The sequence below is a fragment of the Panulirus ornatus genome, chromosome 31 (genome assembly GCF_036320965.1).
Source record: "Panulirus ornatus isolate Po-2019 chromosome 31, ASM3632096v1, whole genome shotgun sequence".
NCBI classification, from domain to species: domain Eukaryota; kingdom Metazoa; phylum Arthropoda; class Malacostraca; order Decapoda; family Palinuridae; genus Panulirus; species Panulirus ornatus.
This window is the reverse complement of record NC_092254.1, coordinates 7127921-7136192: the sequence shown is the minus strand read 5'-3', so window position 1 is coordinate 7136192 and position 8272 is coordinate 7127921. Positions and strand designations below refer to the sequence as shown.

At 41.1% G+C, this 8272-nt stretch overlaps 1 protein-coding gene across 3 annotated transcripts in view; it reads left to right on the top strand.

Annotated features, from left to right (window-relative positions):
- Window positions 1-8272, top strand: part of LOC139758787 (uncharacterized) — a 43495-nt gene continuing 35223 nt past the window's right edge. The window contains exons 1-2 of one of the 3 annotated variants that reach the window (XR_011714919.1): window positions 1-318; window positions 2272-2440. The gene's annotated coding sequence lies outside the window, so the exon portion shown is untranslated. The remainder of the gene's footprint in view (window positions 319-2271; window positions 2441-8272) is intronic. The other 2 variants (XR_011714920.1, XM_071680590.1) reach the window with 2 other exon arrangements.

The following is an 8272-nucleotide window of genomic DNA, read 5'->3' as shown; positions in this document are numbered from 1 at the left end:
TGACTTGATTTTCTTTAATAACAGAAATAATATGCATTGTCTGATTTACTGCATTTGAAACTCATATATTGCGTTTAAGTCTTATGAAACCTTCGAGTTCGGGAGCGATTCACAATTACGATTCATCAGAATTCTTCGAAAATAATGAAACATGCGAAACCGTGTTGACTTTAGCATACTATTGGTGAGAGGTTAGGTGACGAATGATTCATTTTCAAAATGTTTCGAACTTTTCGAGACATTAGTCACGTGACCTCTGAAAACTTGGAACTTACAGTGCATCGTCCTCACCATCCGCCATTTTGTCTCTACGTTGAGGTAAATAATCCGTGAAATATGTTTTGAATTGTTTGTGATCTGCAGCTTTATATTACACTGATCGAACAATCTAAAGAGTAAGTTGCATTTGTGATAACGTGACATATGGAATATGTGTGAGAGGAATTGTTATGTGACTAGTGTGTGGTTTGAACCTGCCAAGTGTTTACCTTCCTGCCTTGTGTTTACCTTTGGGCCCTTAGAGTGGTAAAGCCCCTAGGTTACTGAAACAAGGGATAGGTCACTGATGTGGAGTAAACAAATAATATACGACCTGAAAATGTCGATTACAATGAAACTATAGCCAATTATCCACAAACAATCCGTTCTGTAAGGGTAAGTCACCTTGTGTTTACGTCAATCGAAACCAAAGGCAATATTAGACTTTTGTCCTGTAATTCATTCATGAGACAGAGAGGGACAATAAGTAATTAGCTTGCACGTCTCGTCCGGTTAGATAATTGCCGTCATCCTGTGATATAATTAAGCGGCAGATAATCAGACCTTTGCACATTCTTCGTATTGAGGTACATAAGGACATAACGAATATCGTTGAGAAATAATCGGAAACATTTCTAGGAGACAGTACAACCAAGGACAAGAATCCCTATGTTTGTAGAATATCATAACGTAGATATCTTAACGTAGACCAAACTGTGCGTCGAATAGTCTTTAAGTAAGATTCACTTTTTGAGCTCATGAAATTGTGTAACGGTGAAATATGTTTGAAGACTTGTTCTGACCTAGTCCCCCAAATTATGTAAATACAGCGACGATGCATTCGTTTAGGGCAAGGATCACGCTGTGTCGTCTGTGTATTGACATCTGTTCGGTAATTGAAAATTAGGATAAGTATTGACTGCTTTAAAGTTGGGTAAGCTTTTTATAGATTTTGTTGAAGTGCATTGCATAGTATCACTTTAAGTAACCCAATATTTTCCGGGATATACTGCTTTCTTATGTAATGCTGTTGAGTAGAATATATATATATAATACTCCACATCATGGTATTTAGGTATTTATTTAATCATAATTATGGATAGAAGGCACCAGACTCGTAAGTTTTCATTACTCGTAGGTCGGTGATGTATAGCGAAAAGTAGCAAAACTGATATATTACTTCTCAGTTTTCATCGGTATAGAATGCACACAGTAAAATAAAAAACAAAAAACAAATTTAAAGAGATTGGATCTAGCAAGTGGTTATACCGCGAGCAAGTATTTTGTATCGACGTCAATGTCATTGGAGGGAAGGTAGTCGTGATGAGGACCTTTTCGCCGTAAAGGTCGAGCCCATTGACTTCCCTGCTCTTCGCCCCTAAGCTGAGAGAGAGAGAGAGAGAGAGAGAGAGAGAGAGAGAGAGAGAGAGAGAGAGAGAGAGAGAGAATTGTATCATTTAGGATGTAATCCAGTGATGCCCTCTTGCCATGTTTCCTACTCACCTATGTATGCTTGCTTATGCATGTCCCTCATTTTGAACCAGGTATTCTATTCGCTGTTTCCTTTTCAACTCATAACTCCACAAGCTGCTCACCATGTCTATTTATTAAATACCCTATACCCATTATTTTATCTTCCAACTAGCACATTACCTTCTTTTAATGGTGTTATGCAATTGGATCATGTGTTAGACTGTGTTAAACATTTATGACTGCCATATGATGTTCCAAAGAAACCAAAGAAATTTACATGGGCATGAGTGCCATATGATGTTCCAAAGAAATTTACATGGGCATGTTAATGGTATCATTAAAAAAAATCTGTAGCAGATAGGTGAATGTGATGCTTTAATAATAATGAGTTTGAAGTGTTTGGAAGTTAGTAGCAGATAGGTAAATATGATGCTTTAATGATAATGAGTTTGAAGTGTTGGAAAGTTATGCTTTAAAGTACTCTACTACAATGGAGAAAGTGTATATGCATTTCATATTATTTATTGCGTCTGTCCACAGGCCAAGGTGAAGTGTCTCGGCACCTGCAAGGTTACTTCTATTCACCCAGATCCTTGGGGAGACCAAGAACATAGATGAAAGGATAGACCTCCAGCTTTGATTTCTGTCCGCATCAGCTTAATAGAATTGTAATTCATCTGGATTTCGCAGAACCTACAGTTTTATTCAGGTAAGAGTTTGATCATTATAGTTTGCGATGGTAGTGAGTGTGGTAGTAAAATTCTAGTATAGCTCCACACCAATATTAGTTTTGGTTATTGAGTAATTCTGTCATACAATGCTACTGTAGTATTTTGAGAATAGGGTAACCATTGCAGAGCATGAATTTAAGCATGAAATTATATTGAATGATGTTAGATAAGGTGAATAGTGAGCATTATACATATATCACGGAAAATGTGGTGTTAAAGCAGTAGGTAAAACACTAATTAAAAGAGTAAGAGCTTTTATTAAAGCCTTACCCAACCTCATGAAAAAATAAACAGAACCTTGAAAATCCTCACCTAACCTCATGAATTATCAACAGAACCCAGAAAAAAAGGTGTAAAAAACACCTATGTAAATCTCACTTAATCTCCAAAATTATAGTGGGAGCATAAAGACATTAGGTTCTCAAAATTATAGTGGGAGCATTAGGTTCTGTTACTGGGGTTCCCAAGATTGGCCTCTGTGTCATCTGTGCCTTGACATCCAGTGCATGGCACTCAAGTCTTGGGCTTGATATTTATATTTTGACAAAGAATAATGAACATAAACATAAATCTTATCTGCTAGGGAGGCTAGGTGAGGTATTTGTAGGTTCTTTTTATTTTTTACAAGTACCCTATATATGATTTGCCTTTACAGTACTTATCACCACATTTAACTAGATATATTTTACTAAGATTTAAAGAATAGAGTGAGCGTGTTAAAAGTGTTATGTTTGGATTTGGTTACCACCTGGTGTGAGGAAGGCTAATTGATTAAGAGATAATACAGGATAAAAGACAGGTGGATTTGGCAGCGGATGGAACCATGGAAGTGGAAGTGAATCATAGGGTGGGGGAGGGGGCGAAAGTTCTGGGAGCATTGAAAAATGTGTGGAAGTCAAGAGCATTATCTTGGAAAGCAAAAATGGGTATGCTTGAAGGAATTGTGGTTCCAACAATGTTATATGGTTACAAGGCATGGGCTATAGATAGAGTTGTGCAGAGGAGGGTGGATGTGCTGGAAATGAGATGTTTGAGGACAATATGTGGTGTAAGGTGGTTTGATTCGAGTAAGTAATGAAAGGGTAAGAGAGATGTGTGGTAGTAAAAAGAGTGTGGTTGAGAGAGCAGAAGAGGGTGTTTTGAAATGGTTTGGTCACATTGAGAGAATGAGTGAGGAAAGATTGACAAAGAGGATATATATATGTGTCAGAGGTGGAGGGAACGAGGAGAAGTGGGAGACCAAATTGGAGGTGGAAAGATGGAGTGAAAAAGATTTTGAGTGATCAGGGCATGAACATGCAGGAGGGTGAAAGGCGTGCAAGGAATAGAGTAACTTGGAACGGTGTGGTATACCGGGGTCGACGTGCTGTCAGTGGATTGAACCAGGGCATGTGAAGCGTCTGGGGTAAACCATGGAAAGTTTTGTGGGGCCTGGATGTGGAAATGGAGCAGTGGTTTCGGTGCATTATCCATGACAGCTAGAGACTGAGTGTGAACGAATGGGGCCTTTGATGTCTTTTCCTAGCGCTACCTCGCACACATGCGGGGGAGGGTGTTTTTCATTTCACGTGTGGTGGGGTGGCGACGGGAATGAATAAGGGCAGACAGTATGAATTATGTACATGTGTATATATGTATATGTCTATGTGTGTACATATATGTATACGTTGAGATGTATAGGTATGTATATGTGCGTGTGTGGACGTGTATGTATATACATGTGTATGTGGGTGGGTTGGGCCATTCTTTTGTCTGTTTCCTTGCACTGCCTCGCAAACGCGGGAGACAGCGACAAAATATAATAAGATAAATAGATAAATAAAAAAAGACAGGTGTATTCCTTTTTTTTTTTTTTTTTTTTTTTTTTTTTTTTTCCGCTGTCTCCCGCGTTTGCGAGGTAGCGCAAGGAAACAGACGAAATAAATGGCCCAACCCACCCCCATACACATGTATATACATACGTCCACACACGCAAATATACATACCTACACAGCTTTCCATGGTTTACCCCAGACGCTTCACATGCCTTGATTCAATCCACTGACAGCACGTCAACCCCGGTATACCACATCGCTCCAATTCACTCTATTCCTTGCCCTCCTTTCACCCTCCTGCATGTTCAGGCCCCAATCACACAAAATCTATTTCACTCCATCTTTCCACCTCCAATTTGGTCTCCCTCTTCTCCTCGTTCCCTCCACCTCCGACACATATATTCTCTTGGTCAATCTTTCCTCACTCATTCTCTCCATGTGCCCGAACCATTTCAAAACACCCTCTTCTGCTCTCTCAACCACGCTCTTTTTATTTCCACACATCTCTCTTACCCTTACGTTACTTACTCGATCAAACCACCTCACACCACACATTGTCCTCAAACATCTCATTTCCAGCACATCCATCCTCCTGCGCACAACTCTATCCATAGCCCACGCCTCGCAACCATACAACATTGTTGGAACCACTATTTCTTCAAACATACCCATTTTTGCTTTCCGAGATAATGTTCTCGACTTCCACACATTCTTCAAGGCTCCCAGAATTTTCGCCCACTCCCCCACCCTATGATCCACTTCCGCTTCCATGGTTCCATCCGCTGCCAGATCCACTCCCAGATATCTAAAACACTTCACTTCCTCCAGTTTTTCTCCATTCAAACTCACCTCCCAATTGACTTGACCCTCAACCCTACTGTACCTAATAACCTTGCTCTTATTCACATTTACTCTTAACTTTCTTCTTTCACACACTTTACCAAACTCAGTCACCAGCTTCTGCAGTTTCTCACATGAATCAGCCACCAGCGCTGTATCATCAGCGAACAACAACTGACTCACTTCCCAAGCTCTCTCATCCCCAACAGACTTCATACTTGCCCCTCTTTCCAAAACTCTTGCATTCACCTCCCTAACAACCCCATCCATAAACAAATTAAACAACCATGGAGACATCACACACCCCTGCCGCAAACCTACATTCACTGAGAACCAATCACTTTCCTCTCTTCCTACACGTACACATGCCTTACATCCTCGATAAAAACTTTTCACTGCTTCTAACAACTTTCCTCCCACACCATATATTCTTAATACCTTCCACAGAGCATCTCTATCAACTCTATCATATGCCTTCATATTCCTATGAAGAGTATATGTGAGAGATGGTGTGCTCAAATGGTTTGGACTTATGGAGAGGATGAGTGAGGAAAGGATGACAGAGTTTTTATATGTCAGAAGACGAAGGAACAAGAAAACGGGGAAACCAAGCGGGAGTTGAAAGGAGGGAGTGAAAAAATGTTTTCAAGGCTTGGGACCTGAACATTCTGGAGGATGCATAGCATGCAAGAAATAGAGCAAAACAGAGCACTGTGGTTCACAGAGGATACCATGCTGACAGTGGGCTGATCCAGGGCATATGAGGTAGTCAGGGAAACCATAGAAAGGTCTGTGGGGCCTGGTTGTGGATAGCAGGCTCTGGTTTTGGTGCATTGTACATGAGAGCTAGAGAGTGGATGGAAGTAAATAAGGCCATTTCTTTGATCATGGCACCACCTCACAGTGCACAAGAAATTGCAGACGTATGACTCATGGTGAGGTGCCTGAGGATTGGCGGAATGCGTGCATAGTGCCATTGTACAAAGGCAAAGGGGATAAGAGTGAGTGCTCAAATTACAGAGGTATAAGTTTGTTGAGTATTCCTGGTAAATTATATGGGAGGATATTGATTGAGAGGGTGAAGGCATGTACAGAGCATCAGATTGGGGAAGAGCAGTGTGGTTTCAGAAGTGGTAGAGGATGTGTGGATCAGGTGTTTGCTTTGAAGAATGTATGTGAGAAATACTTAGAAAAGCAAATGGATTTGTATGTAGCATGTATGGATCTGGAGAAGGCATATGATAAGAGTTGATAGAGATGCTCTGTGGAAGGTATTAAGAATATATGGTGTGGGAGGCAAGTTGTTAGAAGCAGTGAAAAGTTTTTATCGAGGATGTAAGGCATGTGTACGTGTAGGAAGAGAGGAAAGTGATTGGTTCTCAGTGAATGTAGGTTTGCGGCAGGGGTGTGTGATGTCTCCATGGTTGTTTAATTTGTTTATGGATGGGGTTGTTAGGGAGGTGAATGCAAGAGTTTTGGAAAGAGGGGCAAGTATGAAGTCTGTTGGGGATGAGAGAGCTTGGGAAGTGAGTCAGTTGTTGTTCGCTGATGATACAGCGCTGGTGGCTGATTCATGTGAGAAACTGCAGAAGCTGGTGACTGAGTTTGGTAAAGTGTGTGGAAGAAGAAAGTTAAGAGTAAATGTGAATAAGAGCAAGGTTATTAGGTACAGTAGGGTTGAGGGTCAAGTCAATTGGGAGGTGAGTTTGAATGGAGAAAAACTGGAGGAAGTGAAGTGTTTTAGATATCTGGGAGTGGATCTGGCAGCGGATGGAACCATGGAAGCGGAAGTGGATCATAGGGTGGGGGAGTGGGCGAAAATTCTGGGAGCCTTGAAGAATGTGTGGAAGTCGAGAACATTATCTCGGAAAGCAAAAATGGGTATGTTTGAAGGAATAGTGGTTCCAACAATGTTGTATGGTTGCGAGGCGTGGGCTATGGATAGAGTTGTGCGCAGGAGGATGGATGTGCTGGAAATGAGATGTTTGAGGACAATATGTGGTGTGAGGTGGTTTGATCGAGTAAGTAACGTAAGGGTAAGAGAGATGTGTGGAAATAAAAAGAGCGTGGTTGAGAGAGCAGAAGAGGGTGTTTTGAAATGGTTTGGGCACATGGAGAGAATGAGTGAGGAAAGATTGACCAAGAGAATATATGTGTCGGAGGTGGAGGGAACGAGGAGAAGAGGGAGACCAAATTGGAGGTGGAAAGATGGAGTGAAAAAGATTTTGTGTGATCGGGGCCTGAACATGCAGGAGGGTGAAAGGAGGGCAAGGAATAGAGTGATTTGGAGCGATGTGGTTTACCGGGGTTGACGTGCTGGCAGTGGATTGAATCAAGGCATGTGAAGCGTCTGGGGTAAACCATGGAAAGCTGTGTAGGTATGTATATTTGCGTGTGTGGACGTATGTATATACATGTGTATGGGGGTGGGTTGGGCCATTTCTTTCGTCTGTTTCCTTGCGCTACCTCGCAAACGCGGGAGACAGCGGAAAAAAAAAGAAAAAAGAAAAATCTATTATCGCCTCATTTGGTAATATTCAGCACAAAAGATGTGGTAAATTGGTCCTCTAAAGTTATTTCTGTAATAACAAGGAAGCATGTAAATATGATTAGCTGTTTCCCAAAGCTAGTTTGAATCAGGAGCAAAAGTAAATTTTTACTCAAAAAGCTTATTCCTGATGTTCACGATTTTCCCTTGGGTGCATATAGATATGTGAGGAATAACATCACCACACTGCAAATTAACTCACATATAACTCATAGGTCATAGCCAAGGTTAATTTTCCAGTCAAAGACAATACTTTTACAGGATAAGCTTGGGAGTAGATTCCTGGGAGACTATATTTTTGTTGATTTTAGTATTAGGGAAAAATGTTATCATCCAGTCAGCTAGACATTATGCATTAAAACATCAATAAGAGAGTAGTCGGGATTGGCTAGCTCAGGTGACAGCTCTGCGGAGTTTAACTGTGCTATTAGTGTGCGTTTATGGATGGAGTGGTTAGGGAGGTGAATGCAAGAGTTTTGGAGAGGGGCAAGTATGCAGTCTGTTGTGGATGAGAGGGCTCGGAAAGCGAGTCATTTGTTCTTTGCTGGTGATACAGCGTTAGTGGCTGATTTGGGTGAGAAACTGCAGAAGTTGGTGACAGTTTGGGA